Raw genomic sequence first — 10051 nt, forward strand, 5'->3', positions numbered from 1 at the left:
TTGCCTGTTGCAGAACTATGCAGTGAAGACACCGTAGCTGCCTATGTCAATCTCAAAGGGAGAGGAGCACTGAAGGTAATAGTTTGCTCCGCCTACCTGCCCGGAGAGAAGCAAGACCCTACAGAAGAACTGACTAAAGTGCTAGAGTACGCTCAGGCACAAAAGGCGGAACTTATTGTGGGGTGTGATGCCAACGCCCACCACACCATCTGGGGGAGCACTGGAATCAACAAAAGGGGTGAGTTAGTATCCCAATTTATCTTTACCAATTGTCTGCACTTGTTGAATAAGGGCAACACGCCCACCTTCGTAACTAGAGCTAGGCAAGAAGTATTAGATATAACCTTTGCTACTGAAAAGGCGGCAAGCTGCCTAGTCGACTGGCGAGTCAGTAGCGAAAACTCAATGTCGGACCACAGACATATTTTGTTCAGTGTTAAAGACTCTCTAGCTAGGGAATCACTAATGCGTAGAAATCCAAAAGAAACGTCATGGGAAGCCTATAAGACTGACCTCGAAAACCGTCTAAAGGATTTACCAAAATATGTTAAAACACCAGACTCTCTCAACCTAACAGTCGACTTATTATCCGAAGGCATACTTAAGGCCTACGAACAAAATTGTCCTTTGAAGGAGTCAAAAACTACTAACTCAACGACGTGGTGGAACAAAAGGCTAGAAAACCTCCGCAGGTCCACACGTCGCATATTCAATCACTCTACCACACCGAATGAGTGGGAAAGGTATGGTAGAGCACTGACTGAATATAATAAACAAATCAGGAAGGCAAAAAGGAAGTCCTGGAGAAGGTTTTGTGAAGAGATTGCCCAAACTCACAAAGGAGCACGAATTCACAAAATACTCTCCAAGACACCAACCAACTACCTCGGTCTTCTTAAAAGACCAGATGGCACTTTTACGAACACAGAAGAGGAAACTCTAGACCTGCTCAGAGGCACCCACTTCCCCGGTTCGTACACAACCAGTAACACACAGTTATGCGCCCAAAGGAATAATCAAATCCACAGGGCACGCAATATAGACTGGAATTTGGCAACTAACATCTTTAGACCAAACAAAATTAAATGGGCTTTGGGAAAATTTAAACCATTTAAATCGGCGGGAGAAGACGGAGTGTTTCCAGCGCTTTTACAGCAAGGACAGGACCTCCTCCTCCCGCATCTGGTCAGAATATTCCGAGCAAGTTTTGCGTGGGGAATTATACCAGATCAATGGACTAGGGTCAAGGTACGATTTATACCAAAAGCAGGGAAAAAGGACTATTCACAGCCTAAATCCTTCAGACCCATTAGTCTAACATCGTTCTTACTCAAAACGATGGAAAGAATCATTGATCAGCACATTAGAGCGAAATACCTGGTGGAGAGACCACTAAGCGTAAACCAACATGCTTACCAAAAGGGAAAATCTACGGAGACTGCCCTACTCGACCTGGTTGACAAGGTGCAAAAAACCCTAGAGGAAAAGCAAACCGCTCTATGTGCGTTCCTTGATGTTGAAGGTGCTTTCGACAACACGCCCACAGAGACCATACTCAATGGTATGACATCAAAGGGAGTAGACGAAATCACCACCAGATGGGTACATAGCATGCTCTCGAACAGAGTAGCCACTTTGACCATGAATAATATAGAGCATGCATTTTATACCACTAGAGGGTGCCCACAAGGAGGCGTTCTATCCCCACTATTATGGACCCTAGCAGTGGACCAACTTCTTGCAATCATGTCAGGCCAAGACTTTGACACACAAGGATATGCCGACGACCTTGTAGTTATCGTCAAAGGCCCTTGCCTCAGCACCATATCCAACCTAATGCAAGGAGCTCTAAACACAATATTCAAATGGTGTAAAGAAAATGACTTGTCCATTAATCCGAGCAAGACTGTAATAGTACCATTCACAAGGAAACGGAAGCTCGATAAACTAATAAAACCAAGACTTAATGGACAAATAATACCGTTCTCGGATGAGGTCAAGTATCTAGGGGTCACTTTTGACCAAAAGTTAACTTGGAACCCTCACCTGAGAAACATTATGCAAAAAGCAAAAATGGCCATGTGGTCATGCTGTCGAATGGCAGGAGCAAGATGGGGCTTAAGACCCAAAATTGCTATGTGGTTATACACAGCGGTAGTGAGGCCAATTGTCACCTACGCCTCCGCAGTCTGGTGTAACAAAACCAACCAAAAGACAGCAATAGACACTCTAAACAGCCTGCAACGCACGGCTTGTTTAACAGCTACAGGCGCCTTCTCCTCGACACCGGGAGCGGCCCTAGATGCACTGCTAGACATCATACCACTCCACCTGCAGGTGCAAAAGGAGGCCAAGCAGTGCGTCTACAGAATATGCACGCTAAACAGGCCAAAATGGCGCTCTCAGGCATTAGCCAATCTAAAGGCCTGGGTTTTTGCAAATAGAACCCTTAGCATGCCCACTGATGACACGCACACCGAATGTCATCTCACCAAACTGTACACAGTAGAAATACCTCCTAGAGACAAATGGATCAACAACCAAATGTACGTCGAAGAGGGAAGCCACGTTTGGTATACAGATGGTTCCAAAAAAGGCAATGATGTAGGATGTGGGATCTATGGTGAGAGACCTAAGCTCAGAGCTAGCGTCAGCATGGGCACACAGGCCTCAATCTTCCAGGCAGAAGTCTTCGCCATCAACAAATGTGCGGAGATCAACCTGGATAGAAACCTAAGACACCAGCATATCTACATCAACTCAGACAGCCAGGCTGCTCTGCTGGCACTAGAATCCCTTGAGTCAAACTCAAAACTAGTCCAGAACTGTAAAACAAACCTAAATGCACTGGCTAACTCCAACAAGGTCACACTTAGATGGGTACCAGGGCACTCCGACATTAACGGAAACGAAGAAGCGGACGAACTTGCTAGAAAGGGCGCAGACACACCCCTGGTCGGCCCAGAACCGTTCTGTGGAATCACAAAACGGGATGCATATTCTCTGCTCAGCAAGTTAGAAAAAACGAGAGCAACCGACTGGTGGAAGTTCGTTAAAGGACAAGAACACTCGAAAGCTCTAATCAAAGGGTTCAACAGCAGAACTGCTAAGGAGCTTTTAGGACTCAAAAGGCACAAAACCTGCGCGGTGACCAGAATACTGACTGGACACTGTAAGTTGAATAAACATATGTTTCAAATTGGGAAGAAACAAGATGCGACATGCAGGTTCTGTCAGGAGTCAGAGGAGACTGCAATGCACATTCTCTGCTCTTGTGGACCACTAATGTCAAAAAGAAGTACCTACCTAGGGCGACACGTAGTGCAACCCTATGAGGTACAGAACATTACGGCCCAAAGAATCTGGAACTTTCTGGATGCAACGGGCATTAGTAATGATCTTTAAAGGGCCGTCACAATAGATCAATGCTGGTCGATGCGACACTCAAAGGCCCACAACACCACAATAATAATAATAATACCGCGGCGGTAGGCACCGGCATGCCACGGCATCCCCCGGCATACGCCGAGGCCTCCCGAGTGCGCCGGAGTGGAGCCGGGACGAAGGGGGAGAACTCGTGCACACTAGTCACTAATCCCTTGTGATAGAGTACGCAGCGGCATGCCGCGGCATCCCCAGACCTGCGCCGAAGTGCTCCATGGTGCGCCGCGCCGGCCGCCAGCGCTCGCGCTAACGGGCGCTCGCTCGGATTTTACGTCGCCGGTGTGTGCGCGGCGTAAATCCTCCTCGGTGATCTGCGCTGCGCTCCGGCGGTTTGCGCTGGCCTTAACGTAATTAATGAATGGCTCCTTTAGTGTTACTATTGCTTGGAACTGCTAAAATTATAAATAAAAAGAAGCATATTAATACAAACTTCAGTGACTTAGGGCCGATACAGACGGACTGCAACCCGACTGCAACTTGTATGGGAACTGCACGCCAGCTGCACGCCAATTGCAACGTCGGTGTGCAGTTCAACAAATTATGTTTTGGTCATCCGACTCATCCTGATGAGCACTTAGGAGAGTAGTGCCCAAGATAGAGCTGAAACTGAACCCTGGCAGTACCTAGTGTAGCTCGGGTTTTATACAACATAGGCACACGCTGTTTTGGACATCCAACTCGTCTTAATGAGCACTTAGGAGAATAGTACCCAAGATAAAGCTGATGCTGAACCCTGGCTGTGCCTGTTGGAACTCAGGTTTGGTGCAACATAGACACACGCTGTTTTGGTCATTCAATACGTCTTGATGAGCACTTGGGAGAGCAGTAGGTACCCAAGATAGACCTGATGCTGAACCCTCGCAGTACCTAGTGGAACTATTTGATTTGTGTGTATTTATGTGCGGAGCGTGAGTACCGCCAGTAGGTTCAGTTCAGACGGGATAGTTTGTCGCTCAATTGTGTCAATTGTGTGGTGTGGACGCAAAAATCAATTCAAGGACATTGGCGCGCTGACCCAACATTATGTAGAAAAGCCAGTTGGCTTCCTTGCAAAAAGCTGGGCGACCGTGTAGGATGTAATTAAGCGCTTATGAAATTGTATATTACGTGTGGATGATATTGGCAATTTGATTTTGTCGTCTGGACGTTTTTAATGGACAAAGTAAAAACTGTAACAGACAGGCGTACCGGACAGCGACCGGGGTCCAGTTAGTATATTTCTTTCTTGCTCTCACTTATAGTTGCGTCCTTAGCGGACTTATCACGTACCCACTCGATCGAACATGAAACAAGCCTCGGATTGGATCAAAGTCGAGGTCCGGTACGTTTAGGTAGAAAAACACCGCGAGCCCTTATAAAGCTCTGCTTTTTGCTAGTTAATACAAGTTTACATATATGTGACAAAATACTGTCATTACAAATTAAAAATACGTGCCATACCCATATTATTACCCAATTACTCAAACATTTTATCCTCCTAAGGCCCACTCATACAAGAAAAAAATCAAAAATTTGAACCTATAGCGTAAGGAATTGAGTCGATTTTTCTTTGTTTGAAAATTTTAAGAAACAAGAAATGCAAGTTGAAATCAATGAGTACTATACGTAGGACCTTGAGTTGAGCCTTAGGAGGATAATGTCTGAGTTGGCTGAGGCGGAATTCCTGTTTTCAGTTCGGCGTTCCCCTCAGTCGAAAATAGCTAGGCGGCCAATGGTGCCAATGGACTGGCCATTGTATGGCCTGACGTATAATCTGAATTATCTGACATGGCTATTTTTAGGTTTCCGTACGAATAAAGACATTTTATTGTTCTTTTCCGTGATTCAATAAGTGCGGTAATTGGCACAATACGTGCATATGCCATGTATTGTAATATAATGTGGTACCTACAATACACGTGCGTAAAGGTAATTTGCAACTCGTGTCGATTTATAACACCCTTCGGTGTCGTGTTTCGATTTCTTATTTTTCGCACTAGTATCGTAATTTATTATGTATTGTACACCGGTCTGGCCTATACACAGGGCCTATATAGTGGGTAGTGATGAAGTATGGAGCCGATTCGGTATGAAGCCGATGGTCCTGGGTGCGAATCTCGGTAAGGGCATTTATTTATGTGATGAGCACAGATATTTTTTCCTGTTTTAGAATTTGTATATCGTTGTCTTAGTATATAGGTACCCAGTACCCACCCAGGTGGGACTTAGTTAATTTGTGTAAGAGTGTCCCTATAAGGGGTCATCCATTAATTACGTCACACGAATTTCTAGGTTTTTTTACCCCTCCCCCCTCCTTGTCACACTTGGTCACATTTGGCAAACCCCTCCCCCCTGGTGTGACGTCACAATTCTTCAACGAAATCGGCATATATTTATTTAATATTTTATCAAAATATTTTTGACAACAGAAATATTAGTAATTTTATAACCCAAAACTGATTAAGAAATAAAATTAAACGATTATCGTTTCAAAACCTTGTTATTTAAATGATAATTAGCGTATAAAATAATTTAAATACATTTTCGGTTACTGATGAAAGTGATGAAGTTAAAGTGACGTCACAAAGTTTATGACTCCCCCCTCTCCCATGTCACAACATGTCACATTTTCTTGACCCCCTCCCTCCCCCTAAACGTGTGATGTAATGAATGGATGACCCCTAATATTTATTTATTCATTTCCTCATTTTACACCGAGTTCGTAAAGCTACCTTTGACCACCCGCTTAGAAAAAGACGAATGCTTTTACCGCCCACCGTTGTGGGTGACATCGCTGTAACGCAGTAGGTAACTTATCTGACTGACTGTATGATCACGCATTGTAAGCAGAGCTAGGTAACTTTTATTTGACTAAAAACTAGTAATCACGGCTTGGCTTGTTTATCCTCGTCTCATCGTTATCCCTAATCTCAAGAAATGGCGCTGTCACTAGTTTTTACGAAATCATCTGCCCTTCCATGCCAGCCTTCTTATTCCGGTTTCCACACGATGGTTTTATTCACCGAAAACCTACGACCTCTGCTTTATAAGTTGCACACCTTACCGCTTCGCTACTAAAGCCTTCGTCACACAGGCGCGTTTACCGGGCGGGGAAAAGCGGGGCGCGCCGCTTTTACATATAAAACGCTCATGCGCTGTTCACGCCCCGCCCGGGAGATGCGCCTGTGTGACGGAACCTTAAGGCTCCGAGAGAGTTTTGACTTTTGACTGACATCGTCTCTCTCATTTTTTCTTCGATACAATGAAATCTTTAAACGAAGTAAGCTAAAGCGTCATTAGAAAAAAATACAATTTAAGGATAGCTCGCACTTAACCAATCATCATCTCAGCCATAAGACGTCCACTGCTGAACATAGGCCTCCCCCTTGGACCTCCATTCGTACCGGTTGGAAGCGATCCGCATCCAGCGTCTTCCGGCGGCCTTAACAAGGTCGTCCGTCCATCTTGCACTTAACCAATATTTAGGCCAAATCAAATAGCTTCCAAAAAAAAACCCGAATACTTAATACCTAATATAATACTTTGACGACCGGTCTGGCCTAGTGGGTAGTGACCCTGCCTGCGAAGCCGATGGTCCTGGGTTCGAATCCCAGTAAGGGCATTTATTTGTATGATGATACAGATATTTGTTCCTGAGTCATGGGTGTTTTCTATGTATTTAAGTATTTGTATATTATATATATCGTTGTCTGAGTACCCACAACACAAGCCTTCTTGAGCTTACTGTGGGACTTAGTCAATCTGTGTAAGAATGTCCTATAATATTTATTTATTTATTTATAATAGTTTCCAAAATAAAAACAGCACTCTGTTATATACCTACATTCTTATATTTATTTCTAAGTGGTAGGTTGGTACAATTATTATATTGTACCTATACGTATAGAATGTGACAAGCCTAGGTACAAACTATTTACCTAATCCTAATTCAGATCTTTTCGTGTTAGCCGCGTTGCTCGCGTTCATACACAATGGCTGTGACAGTGCCTGGCTCTTAGACTACGCTGTAAACTGGTTGCTTGGCCTTGCATCGCTCTGTGGGTGTCGTCGATACATGCATAATTATGATACATGCCTCACATTCCTACAATTGGACCACCACTACTTATGCAGAGCGTCAGACTTTAAAGGAATAACTTAATTTAATTAGGTAAGTACATATTAGTAACGTAAAATTGCGGGGTAAATGCATATTCGCTGTCGAGAATCGGGAATTATTTAGGTAAACTTTCATGGTTTGATATATTAGTTTCGTGTTTATATATTAGTTTAGAACTCGTCTGAATTTTTTATACGTACCTACGTATATCTTCTATATATAGTATAATATGTAAATGCAAGTGTCCTGACTGACTGACTGACTCATCAACGCAGAGCCGAAACTACAAAAGATAGAAAGTTGAAATTTGCACACCAGATTACATTTATAAAGTGTACAAGAGATAAGAAGCGATTTTGAGAAATTCAACCCCTAAGGGGGTTAAAAAGGGGATGAACGTTTGTATGGGGTTCAAGTTTTATTTTAAGCTAAGAATTTGAAACTTCGTAAAAAGATATATTATTAAAATACAAGAAAATTCATTTCAGCGTTTTTGAAAATTCATCCCCTAGGGTGGTGAAAAAGGGGTTGAAAGTTTGTATGGATATTGAGGACCGGTCTGGCCTAGTGGGTATAGTGACCCTGCCTGTGAAGCCGATGGTCCTGGGTTCGAATCCCAGTAAGGGCATTTATTTGCGTGATAATACAGATATTTGTTCCTGAGTCATGGCTGTTTTCTATGTATTTAAGTATTTATATATACTTATCGTTGTCTGAGTACCCACAACACAAGCCTTCTTGAGCTTACTGTGGGACTTACGGCCCGATTCTGAAAATGTATTAGATCTCTACTAGACCTCAGCAAGTTACGATATGGATAATTTAAAGATATTTATATTATAGATATTTATATAGTAAGATTTGACGACGACAAATTTGACGTTTCCGCGATTCTGGAGGTCCTCTTGAACGATTTTGACAAAGTTATGACTTAGATATCCAAGTCACATCTAGTCGATATCTAATGTAAATCTAGTTGATCTCTATATCGTTTCTAGATCTTGTGATTATCTCGTTTCCCGAATACGCGTGTTAGTCAATCTGTGTAAGAATGTCCTATAATATTTATTTATTTATATCAAACATTTTTTCGAACGCGGGACTTCAATCTTTGTATTTGGGGATATTATCAAAAGACAGGAAAAGTGATTTCAGGGTTTTGAAAAATTCATCCCCTAACAGGGTTAAAAAGGGGTTGAAAGTTTGAATCCATTACAAATGCTTTGAAACTTCTTAGAAAGGCATAATAGCCGATCACAAAAAAAAAGTAGTTGCATCGTTTTTGGAAATTTAACCCGTAAGGGGGTTAAAAAGGGGATGAAAGTTCGTCTTGGGGTGCAAATTTTATTTTAAGCTAGGAACTTGAAACTTTGCAAAAAGGTATTAAATTAAAATACAAGAAAACTAATTTCAGCGTCTTTGAAAATTCGTCCCCTAAGGTGGTGAAAAAGGGGTTGAAAGTTTGTATGGATATCAAACATTTTTTCGAGCGTCGGTCTTGAATATTTGTATTTGGGGATATTATTAGAAGACAGGAAAAGTAATATCAGCGTTTTTAATAATTCATTCCTTATAAGGGTTAAAAGGGGGTTGAAAATTTGTACAGGGTTCAAATTGTATTTTAAGCTAGGAATATTTAATTTCGTAAGAACTCATTTCATTAAAAGAGAAGATAAATAATTTCAGCGTTTGTCTAAGTTCATCCCGTAAGGTGGTGAAAAAGGGAATGAAAATATGTATGGAGGTCAAACATTTTTTTTAAAGTGCGGGACTTGAATCGTTGTATAAGAGAATATTACCTATTAGAATGCAAGAAAAAAGAAAAGTAATTTGAACATTGCTTGGATATGAAAATTATAGGTAGGTACCTACTAAAGATGTAAAATGTTGAACATAAGATTCCACGCGGACGAAGTCGCGGGCAATAGCTATTTCAGTATAAGTACCTACTTACATAAGAGGTGTGCAATAAAGAGTTTTTGTAGGTATTTGTTAAGTACCACAACCTGGCTACCTACCCTCTACATTCATTATCACGTATATGAAATATACCTACTTATAACGGAAATAAAATTTAAATAAAAATCCTGAAAATATTATTGACCTCACGGTATCGATTACGTATTAAGATTGCTCTATTTAATAGCTTATTCGCTGTTCAGTCTAAGGAATCTAACCAAATAGTCTAAATTATTAGCGATATTTAAGCGGCTCTCATAATTTACGAAGGAAAGGTAAATATCTTAAAATCTAATTTGGGAATATTCAATGTACTTAAATTATTTTGTGAACCTTTTAGAAAATTAAACAATGTTTATCGACTTTGTACCTACCCACTGGAAATACCTAGTAGATTCTTGACAAAGGGATGAAAGGCACTCTTTCCTGACTTAGGTTTTTTGAGGTTCAATATAGGTATTTTTAAGGGGTACTTAACTGCAGTTAGAGCATAAGCATGACAATTATCAAACATAAGTAATTTAACCTCGTAAGTCCCCGCGTACTTGT

This window comes from Cydia fagiglandana, chromosome 1 (assembly GCF_963556715.1).
Source record: "Cydia fagiglandana chromosome 1, ilCydFagi1.1, whole genome shotgun sequence".
NCBI classification, from domain to species: Eukaryota; Metazoa; Arthropoda; class Insecta; order Lepidoptera; family Tortricidae; genus Cydia; species Cydia fagiglandana.